Raw genomic sequence first — 8,453 nt, 5'->3', positions numbered from 1 at the left:
ATTATAGAGGTATCTAGCATGTCCCTTACAAAGCTGGAACTTCCTTCAGAGCGGGGATTGACTATCTTCTGTAGCAATTTGAACACCTTAAAATGGTCAATAAATCTTTACTAATGGATGGATCACCTTATCAAAAGCAAGTAATCCACCTTGGTTACCTTTGTTCCTGACAGGCCATGGCCAAGCCGTCCCCCCATGTGTGACCAGCAGGATTCTCTCATATTCCCCAAGGAGAGGAGGCTCGGTGTCCAGAGGCCGAAGTTCCTTTCCAGCTGTGTGATCATGGGTAACCATGTGTGACCAGGACTCTGGGGTTTCCTTGCCCTAAAATCAGGAAACGCCACTCGCATGAATTGGAGGGGGGAATGTGGGGGGGGGGGAATGCTAAGCATGAGAGACAGGCAAGTTATCCATTAGTCACAGCCTTCAGTCATTTCCTCCTTTGCTTCTTTGCCAATGGAAAGGCAGTGTGGTACAACGAAAAGCGCTGGGTGCTGATGTCGGAGGACCCGAGTTCAGAGCCAGATTCCGCCTCTTCTGTCTGTGTGCCCTTGGATAAATCACTGCTTCTCCCTGAGCAACGGGGTCTGGAGTCCCTCCTCGCTCGGAGTCTGTGAGATTTTCTCTCTTCTCTGGCTAAGGACCTTTCTACCTGCGACAGAAACTCCCATGGGGAAGAACGCGGGATGGGATCCCTTCCCCCATTGGCGATCCAGCAGGTGTGAGCTTGTCAGCTGCCTGCCATTGATCCTGGAGGCCAAGAGGTAGGAGTGGGTGGAGCCTTCTGAATCACTTCAGCCTCGAAGACATAGCCACCTGCACAACTATTAATTTTCTCGCAAGCTCGGGATAATCACAAGTGTATTAAAGCTCTCTCCTACCTGGTGCCACGTTACAAGCCGCGTTCCAGGGCAGGAGCCTCTCATCGGAATGGTCACCTGTTGATTATCCCCTAAGAACCAGACACTATAATATAGTCAACCTGCAATGGAGAAGAGGGAAGGCAGGTGGGATTTTTAAAAAATATGCTTCTTGGGTAATCTTATATGGACCGACAGCGCCAGAAGCAACACAATGTGCACAAAATCACAGCTAGAAATGGAAAAAACCCAAATGAAACCAAACTCGCTGTAATAATAAGGTCAAGTCTGACCCTCCTTCCTTTTTTTGCAGAAGTGAGGGACTATGGGTCGGAACATTACATGCAACGCGGTGTCAGAGAGCTCCGAGGCAGAAATACTCAGATCAGGGAAAGACCTTAATTTTAAAAAGTCAAGGTCACCCACTCACCTGGTTCTGATTTTTGTCTGGCGATGGACTCGGATGGCTTTGGAGGGGAGAATGAGGATGATGATTTGGAACAGCTTCTACTCACTCAAATCACCTTAAATCTGCCTCACTTAAATCACCCTAGAGGGTTAAGACACCTCCTTCATGATGTCATTGGTCCTCTTCAAGAATGGAGGACAAATAAGGACTGTTATAATCAGTTGATAAGTCAGTTTTACTGGCCTGCTTTCTTCCTCACATCTTGTCTTTATTATTATTATTACCGTCATTACTGTTATTATTAATATTATTATTACAATGGGTGTCTCATTGGGAAAGGGAAGAAGGAAAGGATAGTTGGAAATGAAGTAAGTTGCATCATCCAGTGATAAAAGATACAAACTACATTTGGAGACAGATTATTCTGATCTGAATTTGAATTCTGATTTTCCAGTTTGTTGTTGTTAAATCTATGTGACTCTTTTACTTTGCTTTTCCGGTCCTCCTTTTGTTCATCTATTTTTGTTTTGTTTTGTTTTGGTTTAAGATTGGACTGGGTATCCTATAAGATTCTTTTTACTTCTAGATCTGTGATCCGATTAAAAAAAAACAATAATTTTTTAAAAAAGAAATTGTGTTTTTCTTGCAACAGTGAACTAAAAATTCAAAGCTCTATAATAATTAATATATAATTATTTTAATAATAATATAATATATTATAATAATACATAATGATTTAGTTATAAAGTCCCACCCCAATTTTCTGGCTACTTCGGTTTTTGTATCTCTGTGTGTGTGGATATGTGTCAGTTGTAGAGAAAACTTTCATTTGCCACACTAGTTGTGGTTGTGAACTTAAGTGGAGAAATATCCAGTGATCAAGGTAAAATGGTGGGTTGGTATTGTTAGTTTCATATCCTGCAAACATGTATCATTATAGATACATATATATGTATACATACACATATATCCTATAAATGTATCATTCTCTTAGTTAAGAGAATGAGTACGAAACATATTAGATTTTGGTTCTTATTTCGAGCAACTATGGAAGGCAAGGAGAGTTTGTGATGACAGACAAGAGAAGGGTGATCTGTTTTGTTTCCACCAGTATCGGGCAAACCCTAGATGTGTAGAAAGTGTAAACTGATCTCCAAACTAAGGAGAAAATGAAAATTAGAGGAACACATTTTTATTCGTCAGGCTGTTGGGCTTTTAAAAATGGTTCTAGGAGGAGTAGAGATAATAATTAGAGAAGAAAACAACAAAAAGGATGCAAAGCCCCAGAGAGGAATATTCAGTTGGGTCAAGAGGTTATTGGGAGATGAATGTGATGTGAATAAGAGGATAATAAGGGAGACTGGATGGACATTTGGGGTTCATAATAGGTACATAATAGGGGGTGGGAGGGGATAGACAACTGGACCTCTCTGACACAAGCAGCTTCTTGTGTTCAAAGAAGTGATGATGTGGATTAGACGAGAAGTCATCCAGTAATGACAGAGGAAGAAGAGAGAAGTTGTTGCCACTTACTAAGGTTACCAAGGTGCCTATTTGCCACCCTGGTACAAACAACAAAGAAGTCTGCTGTCTCCATAGGGCTTGGATCCAGGATGGGGTGGGAAGCCTGAGAACTGCCAAATCTGATGATCACTAACCATGTCTGCTGATGCATGATGCTCCCAGAAGGGCTTGGAAACACAACAAAGTATTGTGTTTCTGGGTAAAAACCTGGGGACTGCAGCATAGGGGATGCTTTTATGGCTACTGCTGACGGCAAGGAGGAAATCTGGAAGAGAAAGGCAAATTGAGAATGCTGAAGAAAATGGCAGAATGAGATATGGATTTCTACCCACCCCCAGTTCAAAATATAGGCAACAAGAGCTCTTGGTTGATCATGAGAGAGTAAAACAAAGTACTGAAATGGGATCTTGAAAATCCAATCAAGAATGGCTTTATGATGAAAAAAGAAGGGAGAAAAATGACCTAGAAGTCTGGTATTCTAGAGAATAGGATGCACAACATCAAAGAAAGAATAGTGGGAGGTGAAAAATGGGAATGAGGAAGAGAATCAGTGGTTCAGAGGAAAGGATCCTTTTTTAAAATTCTTAATTTAAGAGATACTAAATAACTTGGGCAATTCATATACACAGTAAAGCAGAAAAAGAGAATTGTACCTGAAACTAGATCTTTCCTTTGTAGGGATAACTCCTTTTTAAGTGTATAGTATATTTATATATTATAATATATTTATAGTATATTTAAGTGTATAGTAAATTGAATCCTGCTTCTATTTCTTTCTATCCCTCTTCTCTCAGCATTAAAAAAACTCTCCATGTCCCTCCTTTTTGTATATTTTTTCTCTATTCCCCACCCCTCAAGCCTCTAGCTCTGGAAAAGGAAAATAAAGTCCTTGTAACACATATGCATAGTCAAGCAAACCCCCACCCTTCCCCAAATGAATTGGGTTTTAAATGGTTTATTTTAATCCACATATTAAGTCCATCATCTCTCTGACAAGGGGTGGGTAGCAGACCAGTCCTCAGAGCTTAACCCAGCCACAAGACTCCTCCTTAATTGGCTTGCCTGGGGGCAGACCCAGCGGGCAGCTGGTGTGAGGGCATTCCAGGTGGTCTCTGCCCACCCGGCTTCTTGTTACTTGGCTTGTGTGTGCCTGTCCAGGAGGGCTTCTTGACATTTCAGGATGGCCATCGGATCATGGCACACACACGCTCTCCAATCACCTGAACTCCAGAGGAGACAGCTTGTCTTTATGTGTGTGACCATCCCTTCCCCCTTTTCCAGCTGCTAACTGATGCCTGAGGTTGAACCCCTGTGGGCAATTATATACTATCCGAATTCATTCCTCCATGATTATCACACTCTCACTCTTTCATTCCCTTCTAATCCAAGAGATTTGGAACCCCCAGTGCCATCGTTCATATCCCACACTTGTCTACCCACCATTCATCATTTCCTTATTCCCATCCCCCTCGACCCAACCCTCCAACTTCCCCTTCAAAAGCTGCCCGTCCCTTCCGCTGTGCTCTCTGGAATGCCTGCTCCATAGGTAATACACTTGTTTTCATTTTCAATTTTTTCCTTTCCTACTTATTCCTTTCTTTTTTTGGTTCTCACTGAGATCTGGCTCCCTCTTAATGACAGGACTTCCCTGGCCACCCTTCCCAGCAATGGTTGCCTTTTCTCCACTCGCTAGTCAAAGTAGGGAGCCTGAAATACTCTGCTTCCCATTGCCCCTTCCTTGTTCTCCTTCTACCTTCATTACTCAATATCGCTCTTTCTTGAAGGTTCGTTGAATCCCCATTGATCACTCAAGCAAGACTCTGGGGGTTGCTGTGTACCTCCAGGACTCCTTCTTTCCTTAATGAGAGCCCTGCCTGGTTCTCAGTTTCTCTCTCCTTCTCAAATCCTTCCCTCATTCTCGGGATCGTCTACATCTGATACTCCCTGTAATACCTTAACCTCCCAGTTCCTCAGGTTCCTCATTTCCTCCGATCTGCTCCTCCACTTCACGTCAGCTGCCTATGGAGAGGATCATGCTCTTCACCCTATCACTCACAAATGCCCCGCCACCATATTTATGAACACTGAAGTTCCCTTATCCAAACACACTCTCTTGAAATCCTACATCATCCTGTAGGTTATTGTCATCTTTGTCTTGCAATTCCCAAACCTGTTTTTTCCCCTCATTGTGATCTCCAATCCTTCCCCCTTCAGCTCTTTTCTAAGGCCATCACCCCATGCAGTGGCCCCATTTTCCCACCTATTCAAGTTGATGCCCTTAGTGAACCAGTTCAGCTCTCTAGCCCAGCCCTCCTATCTCTATGACTGTTCCTTCTCAGTTTCCTTTATTGAACGGATCTTCAACCAGGTCATGCTCGTTAATTGTGGGTATATTTACTCAAAGGCACCATCCTGGGCCTTTTTCTCTTTTCCCTCTGTTCTGTTTCACTTGGTGATTTCATCATATTCCATGGCTTCCATCATCAAAGCTATACAGATGATCCTCAGATTTATTTTTCCATCATTCCTAACTTCTCTCTGTCTATTGGACATTTCAAATAGTATCTCATAGACATCTTCAATTGTGAACTCCTTGAGAACAAGGACTGTTCTCTCTCTCTCTCTCTCTCTCTCTCTCTCTCTCTCTCTCTCTCTCTCTCTCTCTCTCCCCTTTCCTCTTTCCCCTCCTCTCCTTCTCTCTCTCCTTTCCCTCCTTCCCTCTCTCCCTTCCCCCACCCTCCCCAACCTTTCTTTCTCTCTCCCCTTTCCCCTAATACTTAGCACAGTGGCAAGCTTAATGAATGCTTGTCCACTAACAGATTGGCTTTAGAATCGTATTAGCCATTGCATTCGTTAGTATTCTCAACTCTTTCAAATTTGTTTCCTTATAATATTGTTGTTTTGAATAGAGTCTACTTCTGTTCTGTTCATTTCATTCTGCATCAGTTCATACAGGTTTTCCCAGGGATCTCTGAAACTCTGCATTTCCTCATTTCTTATGGCACAAGTTATTTGATTATAAATAACATAATTTATTTAGCTGTTCCCCAAATGACAAGCACTCTTAGCTACCAGTTATTTTTAGCAACAGAAAGGACTGCTATAAATAATTTTGTATGGGTGAATTTTTTCCTCTTTTCTTTGAACTCCTTGGGATACAGAGCTAGTCGTGGTATTGTTGCATCAAAATTTGGTCATGAGTTGGTAAATCGTTGGGTTTAGTTCTGAATTGTTTTCCAAAATGGACAATCCAATTCAGAGCTCCATTAACGATGCATTAATGCTCCTGTTTTTCAACCTTTACCATTTTTCCTTTTTTTTTATTTTTGTAAATCTAATATGTTTTTTATTTGTATTTCTTTATTAGTTATTTGTAACATTTTAAAACTGTTTATTAGCAGCATGGACTTCTTCCTTTGAAAGCTGCCTGTTCACACTCTTTGGCTGTTTATCTAATGGGGAATCACTTTTAGTCTTATGCATTTGAATGAGTTGTTTACATAGCTTAGATATGAGATCTATATCATACATCCTTACTACAAACATTTCCCTGCATTTCCTTGTCTTCCTCTTATTTTTAATTACATTGCTTTGGTTTGTGTGAAAACTTAAAACATTTTAAATACGCAGAATTGTCAGTTTTATCTTCAGTTATCCCCTTTGTCCCCTAATTCATAAATCATAAAGATAATTTCTCCCTTGTCTCTCTAATTTGTTTTTTAACATATTTTTATATCTAAGTTATCATTTATGCATTAAGGGCTTAGCTTGAGGGGCAGCTAAGTGGCCCAATGGATAGAGCACCAACCCTGAAGTCAGGAGGACCTGAGTTCAATTCTGGTGTCAGACACTTAACACTTCCCCAGCCATGTGACCCTGGGCAAGTCACTTAACCCCAATTGCTTCAGGGGAAAAAAAAAAAAAAAAGAACTTATCTTGGCAGATATGCAGAATTGTCAGTTTTATGTTCAGTTATATCCTTTATCCCATATTCATAAATCATAAAGATATATTATTACTGAGACTTGGCCAGATGGGATTCATGAGTAGAACACGACTGTGGCCGGACTCTGGCCTTATTCAAAAGGGAACATGATGGGGTGGGGTGAGATAATATTGTTTACTGAGAATCTGTTATGCTCATGAGATATCCAGGAAGCGGGAGTATGGAAGGATGAGGGAGAACATTTGGGTAAGAAGCAAAGGTGGCTTTAATGGAAGCACTCTTGTTGTGGGGGCACAAATCAGAAGAACTGGACAGAGAAGAAATTAAATGAGAGATTTGGGAAATGATCACAAACCAGGCACAGGCCATAATACTTAAGTAATGGAGAACTTCAAGTATTAAGACATCTTCTGGATCTCTTTTCTCTCTCTCTCTTTTTCCTTTCTCCCCATCTCTCTCCTCCCCTCTCATCTATAAATAAGTTAATGGTTTCAGTGATAAATTTATCCTTTAAGAATTGGAGAAATGGCCAAACAACAACAACAACAACAACAACAACAACAACAACAACAACAACACACCCTGTACTTCTCAATTGGATTTTGTCCAATAAGGGGGAATTGACTACTCAATGACTAAGACAGGATCCAAATCCAAGTCTTTACAACTCCACATCACTATTAACTACACTATAAAAGACAGGAGCTTTGGGGATTAGTGACCATTTTATTATAGAGTTCATGAATATTCCCAGAAGCTCCGTTTTCTCCAGATGATCCCAGTCTGACTACCAGACGGCCCACAGATTCTTGGGTCTGTGTACGTTTACACCGAGTCAGACAAAGAGATCTGGGGCCACTTATAAGTTCACCGATCTCGAGTGAATCAGATCAGGCTGCACACGAGCCTTTGTAGAATTCCTTTGGGGTCGGGGGCTGGATGAAGGCCCATTTATCAGTCTCTCTACACATTTCCCCTCCCCTTTGGGGTGAAAGAGCCTGATCAAGCCAACATGTACCAGATATGGTCCTTGATCTTTGAAGACTCTTGAAAACCAGGAAAGAAATTACAGGCCCGAAGAATGGCAAGTATTTTCTCAGTTTTCCAAATGGGAAGAATGTGGAAACTCTAAAGCCAAAGCGAATTGGACTTCTGTTCCCGGTAAAACTCTAGGAAATATTTTTTAAGAGGATAATCTGTTAGCATGTGGAAAGGGAAGGGTGATCACCGAAAGCCAGCTTGCCTTCATCCGGAGTAAATCATGCCATACTGGCCATGTTTCCTGTGTTGATTAGGAAACTAAAGAAATAGTTTGAGGGAAGCTGACTATATCTAATATACTTAAATATAGCATAACAGTTCTCTCCTGCTGTTTTTGTGACAGGCAAAGAGATGAGGTGTCCTTGAGAGTACTGGTGAATGGGTTCAGGAAGGGTGGATTGCTTTTAAAGGGCTTTCAAGGTGGGGGAGGATAGGAGGAATTGCTTGAGGAGTAACCCAGAGATTTGTCCTTGGCCTGGTAACGTTCAACATTTTAATCAGGGACTTGGATGGAGGTCAACCAACCCTCATTTCTTAGATATTTACAACACAGACACTAAGCCAGGGGGTGGAGGAGCTCCCAAAGTGAATGGACATAATTTGTGCCTTTCGGGCCCTTCAGAATCATATTCCATGTTGAAAAATGTTTTTTTTTTTCAGATTTTCAGATGGC

This window comes from Antechinus flavipes, chromosome 3 (assembly GCF_016432865.1).
Source record: "Antechinus flavipes isolate AdamAnt ecotype Samford, QLD, Australia chromosome 3, AdamAnt_v2, whole genome shotgun sequence".
Classification (NCBI taxonomy): domain Eukaryota; kingdom Metazoa; phylum Chordata; class Mammalia; order Dasyuromorphia; family Dasyuridae; genus Antechinus; species Antechinus flavipes.
Note: the sequence above shows the minus strand (reverse complement) of the source record.